Source organism: Diceros bicornis, chromosome 20 (genome assembly GCF_020826845.1).
Source record: "Diceros bicornis minor isolate mBicDic1 chromosome 20, mDicBic1.mat.cur, whole genome shotgun sequence".
Lineage (NCBI taxonomy): Eukaryota > Metazoa > Chordata > Mammalia > Perissodactyla > Rhinocerotidae > Diceros > Diceros bicornis.
Window position 1 is genome coordinate 48638971 of NC_080759.1, and position 8283 is coordinate 48647253.

Genomic DNA, 8283 nt, shown 5'->3' on the forward strand with positions numbered 1-8283 from the left:
CTCTGGGCAAATTTAGTCATGCTCTTTCCGGTCCTTAGGGGTGCTGCCCATCCACTTTAAGTCAGTGTTTCTCAAGGAGTGTGCTATTAGCATTTTGAGTGGGACATTTCTTTTTTATGGAGGTTTCATGTTCCTGTTTCTACCTGCAAAATGCCTGCAGTGCTCCCAGTATTATGAGAACTCAAGAAAATCCCCATTTATTTCCAAATACCTCCTGTGTCAAGTGGTATCTTCACTGGATGAAAACCCCTATTCTAAATGAAATTTTTGGCTTGAGGCTTTTTGGATCTCATGGGTTTGAATTAGCTTGAATTAGGGCTTTATATCCTCACAGGGACCAATTGGTGGTTCCAAATATAGGCTTTTTTCTCCTATAATCTGCTCAGAGCCAAGGGTTGAGAGAGTCGATGTTCCCTGGAGAACCCTGAGTCTGGATATGGGTGTTTCTTTCTTGTTTCCCCCCATGTTGGGTTGTAACCCTTTGGAATCTTATCTTCCTCTAGACCATCACCTATAAACTCCCCACTGGGGCTGACCCTCAACATGACTGACATTCTGTTCCCTATATTTATAGAGCCTGTGAAAACTAAAACTCAAGTGCACCTGGTTTGGCAATTGCTGGATCTAGTGTTCTTCTGACCAGTTCCCGCCCTCAGGATTGATTTCTTGTTTCTTATGGTTTATTCAAGATTTGTAATCATTTTCAAAAGCTGGAATGGACTAGCAACCTGAGTTACTGTATGGAAATCTACTAAAGGAATCAGTAGTTACAAGTCTCCTAGCATGACTAGGAAAAAAGTGTTAAAAAATAAGTACCTTTATGATAAAGGCAAAGAGAAAACATGAGATTTGGAAATAACACGAATAGCATGGTATAACAAAAAGAGGAGAGGGTGGGAGCCAGGTGGATTTGTGTTAGAATCACTGCAGTACTGCCTACTGTCTGTGTGGCTTTGGGTAAATTATTGAAAACAGCTTTAAGCCTAAGTCTCTTCTTCTGTAAAATGGAACAAAAATAATACTTTTCAAGGTGCTTGAGAGGATTAAAGAGATAGTCTATGTTGGTTATCACCCTTTCCTCTCTACTTCTGCTGTCAGCAGTCCCCAAATCTTCTTACTTATGTTCCTTTTCTTTTTAAGAAAATTGTTGTCCTTTCATCTTTGCCAGGGGGTCTTTCAAGAAGAGCTGGACTCACCTAGATGCCAGATTAAAATTTAATTAAATTTGTAAGTAGAAGCTCAGTTAGGGAGGAAGTTAAAGCATATCCTCAGAGATAGAACTTATAATCCCTTACAAGAAGCCCCAGTTGCAAGTGAACAAACAGATCACTTTCCATATATCAAGTACCTAACATATTTCCTCAGACGTATACTACAGTGGATACCATTAGCTATGTAAGGAAGTGGACAGTGTCCTAAAATTAGAGCCATAAATAATGCCATCAGGACTCTCTTCTACGTTTATTAAAATATGGAAGAAATAGACAAATCCAGTTCGCTCTTATGTGACCACAGTAAGGGAAGTTCAGAACTCCAGAACAGAAATCAGACTTGTGATGATTAGAAATGGAAAACTGTTGGAATGGGGTGAGTAGACAGACATGCTCTTGGTTCCAGTTGGGTTTGTAATAAGCTATTAAGAACAGATAAGAAAACTTCCGGTGTAGACATAGAATATGCACATTTAAGTTCTATGAATTATCTAACAGAGAGAGAGACAGAAATACAACATTGTGGTGATTCTTTCCACTGTTCCACCAAAGAGCATGTACTCTTAAGTGAGAATTAAATGGGAGTTGAATCTGATGTTGGTCCCAAAAGCCTCTGGTTTGCGTGGATCATTTCACACAATTGAAAATAATTCTTGTTTTATAGATATATGTTATTCATACAAAATCGCCCTTAAATGCAAGCCAGGAACCTCATTTGCTATGGAACAGATGAAACAGCAATCTGTGGTAATGTGAGAAGAGATCTGGTTGTGTTGGACTTGGGAGGGAAGGAATGTCTGCCTTCCTTTGGGTGATTGTCAAGGGTAATTTTTTACACCCTTGATTTTTGCCAAGTAGGCTGACTTTGGAATCTAACCTGGGTACAATGCAACTCCACTGTGATTAAAATTTATATTCTTCACACAATAATCAATATGTTGTGTTAACACTTGGATTAGTAAAAGTGAACATGTTTTTATACACATTAGAAACTATAAAAGATTAAACATAATTTGGATGAAATTAACGAACAGCTGAAGCAATCTACCCCCAAAGCCATATGAAAATCCTCTTTTCTTCCCAAATCTCAATAAGGTGAAAGAGTGTTTATCAAATATTGAGGAAATTAAGTTATAGCTAGTATAAAATAAATGTTGATGAATCTAATTGTAGCAGGTCATGGGTAAAGCTCTAAAAGATATGTGAAATCTCACAGAAAGAGATTCAGAATCAGAATTTTTCAGGACTAAGTAAACTGTCCAGGACGTAGGGAATTTTCTACTTCCTATCAACCAACAGATAAATAATGCCTAGGCCTGGCGAGCACACCATGGCAGCAAAGGGAGCTGAATGGTTCTGTAGGCTATTTTATCCAGGTTGTGGTAGATTCGACAGTCTAGCTATAGAGAATTATCCTCCTGGGAGGTCCTGATTAAAGATAGCAGGGACCTTAGTACAAAATCCTGACAGAAACAGTGACAACTATTAAGCATGGACTAAATGACAAAGGTTCTACAGCAATTTGTTGTTTGAAAGAACGTATTCCGTATAATTATAAAAGTTGCAACTAACCATCTGCTTCAATATCACGGCATCATGTGGTTGGTCAGCACTGTAAAAATGAACATCTTGTTTTTGTTGAGCTCCATTTAGGTTTATCTGAACATATAAAACACTAATGGTAATTTAATTCAACATTTATTGTGTGTCTAGAATGTTAACAGCATGGTAGTAGACAGTGAGAGAAAGATTGGGAAAAAAAAAGAGTTTCTATTCTCAAAGTGGGGTTTGTAGGCCAGCAAAGGAGACAAAGAATGCACGTAGATTGCTCTCATAGAAGGTGTAATGGGGTTATTTCTTTAAGACATTTATTAAACCTTCTATATGACTGACACTATGCATAGAGCTGCAAATACAGACATAAAAGACACAGTCCTTCTTCTCAAGGAGGTGATGATAAGGTTGCAGGGGGCAGCAGTTAGAGATAGGACTACAGAGAGCTACAATACACTGTTCTAAGTGCCACAATAGAGAAAATTCCAGGGTATGCTGAGTCACAAGGGAAGATAATCCTATCTCTCTTCCTTTGAGGTCATCAGAGAAGGCTACTCAAAAAATTAACTGGGCTGAGTTTTCTAAGATTGAGCATAATTAGCCAACTAAGAAAGGGGTAATGTGAGAGAAGGATATGATAGAAAGAAGAAGAAAAAATAATAGAGCAAAATATGGCACTGGGAAATCACAGACATGAGAAAGAATGACGTAGCCAAAGATCTGCGAGCACATCTAGTGTGCCTCTGTGCAGGGGACAATGTAGCAAGAGGTGAGATGGGAAAGGCGAGCAAAGACCAGATCATGAAGCCCTGTCTTCCAGCTTAGGGACTTGGACTTTATTCTAAAAGGGGATTTTAATCGTGTCACCAAGGTGACCAAATGTTTATATTAGAAAGATGAATTTGATTTGGCAGTGGAGAATGGCTAAGAGGAAGGGCGAAGTTGGAGTTGGAGGTTAATTAGAAGGCTGCTATACTAGTCCAGGGGAGAAATAACGAGTGTCTGAGCTAAGGCAAAGTCAGCGTAGATGGACATGAGCTAAATTAAGGGAGGCAGCATCCTTAGGATCTGCTGATTGATAAAGTATGGTGGCTCTGAGTGATGCTTCAGCGAGAGTGGTGCTACTCCCCAAGGTGGAAACCTTAGGAGGGACACATTTAAACAGACAGATAATGAGTTTGAGGTGTCTCAGAGACAAACAAGTGGATATGTCCAAGAGAATATCAGCAGCAGAATCTATGAGTTTAGGGCTCAGCAGAGTGTTTGAGACTGAGAAGCATTGAATTGGGAGTTGTCTGGAGTGCCTGAAGAAGCTATGGGAGTATCTGAGAGCAGTGGGGTGCCTCAGAGAGGAGAGAAGCAGGAAGCAGTGAGAAGCGAAGAGAATATTAACATTTACATAAAGAGAAGAGTCCCCCAACCCCAAAAAAGACCAAAGAGTTACAGGAGTGAAGGGAGAATGGTGTCCTGAGATGCCAAGGGAGTTGTAAGCAGGAGGAAGTGGGTAACTGTCTATTACAACAAAGTATGACAGAAGGGGACTGAAAATTGTCTATTTAGCGACAGTGAAGTGAATGGTCACCTTTGCCAGAGAAATTTTAGTAGAATGTGTGTGGGATCGGGATGAGGTTGGGGGCTGTGTATAGAGATGAGGAAGTAGGAAATTATATAAGATTAAAGAATAAATGAGAGATTAAAAAGTGGAGACTGTGATTGGAGAGAACTCTTTCAAGAACGTTGACTCTGAAAAGGAGAATGAGTAGAGATAGAGAAAGATCAAGAAAGGATCCTCCCCTTTATCAGTGGGAAGGGCTTCAAGTTATTATTTTAAGCTGAAGCTAATGAGGGTTAAAGAAAGGAAGAGAGAGAGAGAAAGAAATTTCGGAGAAAGGGACTCTGGCTCCGAGAGGCAGAGAGAAGTACACGGATTCAGAGCAGAGATGGAGTGGCTTTTGATTGAAAACAGAACAACTTGTTCAATGAAAATGGAGTTAAGGAGGTGTGATGGTTAATTTTATGTGTCAGCTTGACTGGGCTAAGGGATGCCCAGATAGCTGATTAAACATTATTTCTGGGTGTGGCTGTGCAAGTGTCTCTGGAAGAGATTAGCATTTGAATAAGTAGACTGAATAAAGAAGACTGCCCTCACCAACGTGGGTGGGCATCTTCCAATCCATTGGGGTCCGACTAGAACAAAAAGGTGGAGAAACGACAAATTTGCTTTCTCTTTGCTTAAACTGAGACCTCCATCTTCTGCTGCCCTCAGACATCGGCACTCCTCAGGCTTCCAGACTCAGACTGGGACTTACACCATCGGCCTAATTCTCAGGCCTTCAGATTCCGACTGAACTATACCATTGGCTTTCCTGGTTCTCCAGCTTGTAGAGGGCAGATCATGGGACTTCTCACCCTCTATAACTGTGTGAGCCAATTCCCATAATAAATCTCTTACATACATCTCTCTCTCTATGTATGTCTTATTTGCTCTGCTTCTCTGGAGAGCCCTGACTAATACAGGAGGTATGGCTGGGTTGCTTGCATCACAGGTGCAGATGTGTATGGGGGTTGGGAAGCTGAAAGCCAACAGAATTCAATGCTCAGGGGTTTCATTTTCTCTATGAAGTAGGAGGAAAGGCCAGATACTGAGTGAGGATGATAATATGTAATATTAAGAGTGGGAGAGGAGGAGAAAAAAAAGTGAGAGGCCAAAAAAGGGACGAAAGTAATTCTGACTACTGGGTAGGATAAAGTTTTGTGAGGGAGGTGGTATTGGATTTGGCCTTAATGTGGACAAGATTTAGGAAAATGGAGAGGGAAGAGTAAGTTCCAAGAAGAGGACTAGCATGAGCAGAAGCAAAAAAACAGAAGAGTGAAGGTCATGTCAAGGTCACTAACTCACAAAACAGAATGCTGGTTAGATAACAGAATATATGAAGGAAATTGCACAGATAGAATTATTCAAAAATGTCTTATTTGTCTGTGTGTCTCTAGGATCCAACATAATTCCTGGCACAAAGATGGGTTCTCAATAAATACGTGTTAAATGAGTGAGAGCAACTTCATTTGCTCTATAGCAAATTATACAAATTAAAATAAGCATCCAAGGACGAGCAACGAATACTGATTTCCTTTTTTAAAATAGTAAAACATGATTACTTTTCACTTTTCATCTATATAGTTGCTCCAGTTACTACTGCTACATAAACTATCCCAAAACCTACTGGGTTAAAGCAGCAGTCTTTTTAAAATTAAATGTCACAGGTCTTATAGGCAAGGAACTCAGGCAGGGCTCAGCCAGGTAGTTCTTCTGCTTCTAGCGACGTTGATTGAGATGACTCAGTGGTACTCAGCTGGCAGATGGACTAGTCTGAGGGTCCAGAATGGTTCCACTCACAAATCTAGCCCTCGGTGAGGGTGGCTGGCAGGCTGGGCTCCAGCTGGGGCTGTGCACTGGAACACTGACGTGATATCTCCAGCATGGCGGTCTTGAGTAGTTGAGCATCTTAAATATTGGCTGGCTTCCAATAGAGCAGTGCTTCTCAACCAGAGGCGAGTTGGCCCTCTCAGGGGACAAGTGGCCGTATCTGGGGAAAGTTTGGGTTGTTACAACTGGAGGAGGAGGTGCTCCTATCATCTAACGGGTAGAGGTCAGAGATGCTGCTAAACATCCTACAATGCATAGGAAAACCCCACCCACTCTTCCCAACAAATAATCATTCAACTGGAATGTAAGCAGGACCTCCTGGTAGCTGGGGCTCCAGACCTGCACACAAATGCCTGCATCTGGGATCCTTGGTACATGATATATCTGGAATATTTATTTTTGCAAAAATGGCTGCAACGATTTTCCTCTCCATGTCCATGCCCTTGTTTAGTTAGCTTCCACAGTGACTGTGGCTTTGGCCTAATGACTTATTTGGCTAATAGGGCAATAATAAATATGACCTATGCATAGACTTAAAATTCCTTGTGCATTAGGTCTTGCTGCCACTTTCTGGGCTTAGAATTCTGAGACTACCATTTGAATAAGCCTGAGCTAGCCTGCTGGAGAGGCCACAAAGTGGAGAACTGAGGTGTCCCAGCCTACAACCCGAGCCAACTGCCAGACATGTGAATGGGCTCTCTGGGACCAGCCAGCCTACAGGCAATTTTCCAACTAAGCACAAATGTATATGGAAACTCAGCTGACACTGCCTGGCACGGATCAATCTTCCCAACTGAGCCCTGCCCAAATTGCCAGTGTACAGAATCATGAGTAAATAAGTGGTTATCATTTTAAGTTACTAAATTTTGGGATTGTCCAGCAAAGGAAGACAGATATCTATTGCTATCAGAAATTATGTATGATATTTGCTTATTACCTGCCCTCCCTTCTAGGATTTAAGCCTTGGGAAGGCAGGAACTTTGTCTTGTTTACCCTGTGGTCTTCAAGCCTAGAACAGAGTCTGGAAGCCACCCACAGAAACCCTCAGGAAACATTTGTTGAACGAATGAATAGTCTCTCATGGAGTGACCTCATCTGCTCCTCCTTCCTTGGGTAAGGCAAGGAAGAGGGAGAAGAGAGGGAAGGGAAGGAGGTGCTGTTAAAAGAAGTGAGGGGATTATAAATTTAGGTGATCTGGAGTAAGCAATGCTTGAAAAATTTGTTTAAGTGTGGAAAATTTCAATCTACACAAAAGTAGACAGAATGATTTAATAAACTCCTCCTGAACTTGAATTCTCACTTCAACAATTATTATTCAATTTATTTTAAGCAAAAATATTTCTGAAATATCTAATCAGAATTAGATATGGCCACCCCATTAGATACAAGGTATACGTGTCCGTTTTCTAACTCAATTTATTCTTAGCCTATTAGAGAGAAAAATGACTTAAAGGCCTTTCAACTTTTTTCTTAAATACAATATTACAAATGAAGCAGTCACTCTTACCCATAAAACTCCAATCTTTTCAAAATCTTGGCATGTTATTTTAAAGACTGCTATAGATTAACTGCACATTATGAACTCAGTCCAGCAGTCTTATAAAGACAAAACTCCCATTTGTATGAAAAAAATGCAATTTAACCGGTAAAAAGGAAGAAATGACAGAAAATGCAAGATTAAGACCAAGATTATTTTTTTAATGTGAAGTCATCAACATAGGTGAAATAATTTCAGAGCAAAGATCAAAGACCTGATATTATGTGAGGAAACCAAAGAATGTACCATATGTGCACTGTGGGTCAACACATATGTAGACACGTGGGCCTACATCCTCTTGACTGGACAGGTTCTGTTAATGTAATCTGCTCAAGTTCTGAATCAAGTTTAATTTCAAAGGACCAGATGTTGAGCATCACCCTTATTCTTCAAAGCTATTTTACTAGCTAATGAATTTACTGCCAAGATACCTCTGCAGATCATTTTCCTTCCATTATTTTTTAAATTAGCCTTTATTTGGTTTATAAAATTGCCTGAGAATCTGAGATCGAGGGTAAAAGTCATATTATTCCTGCCTCAATTTTTACCACTAAAAT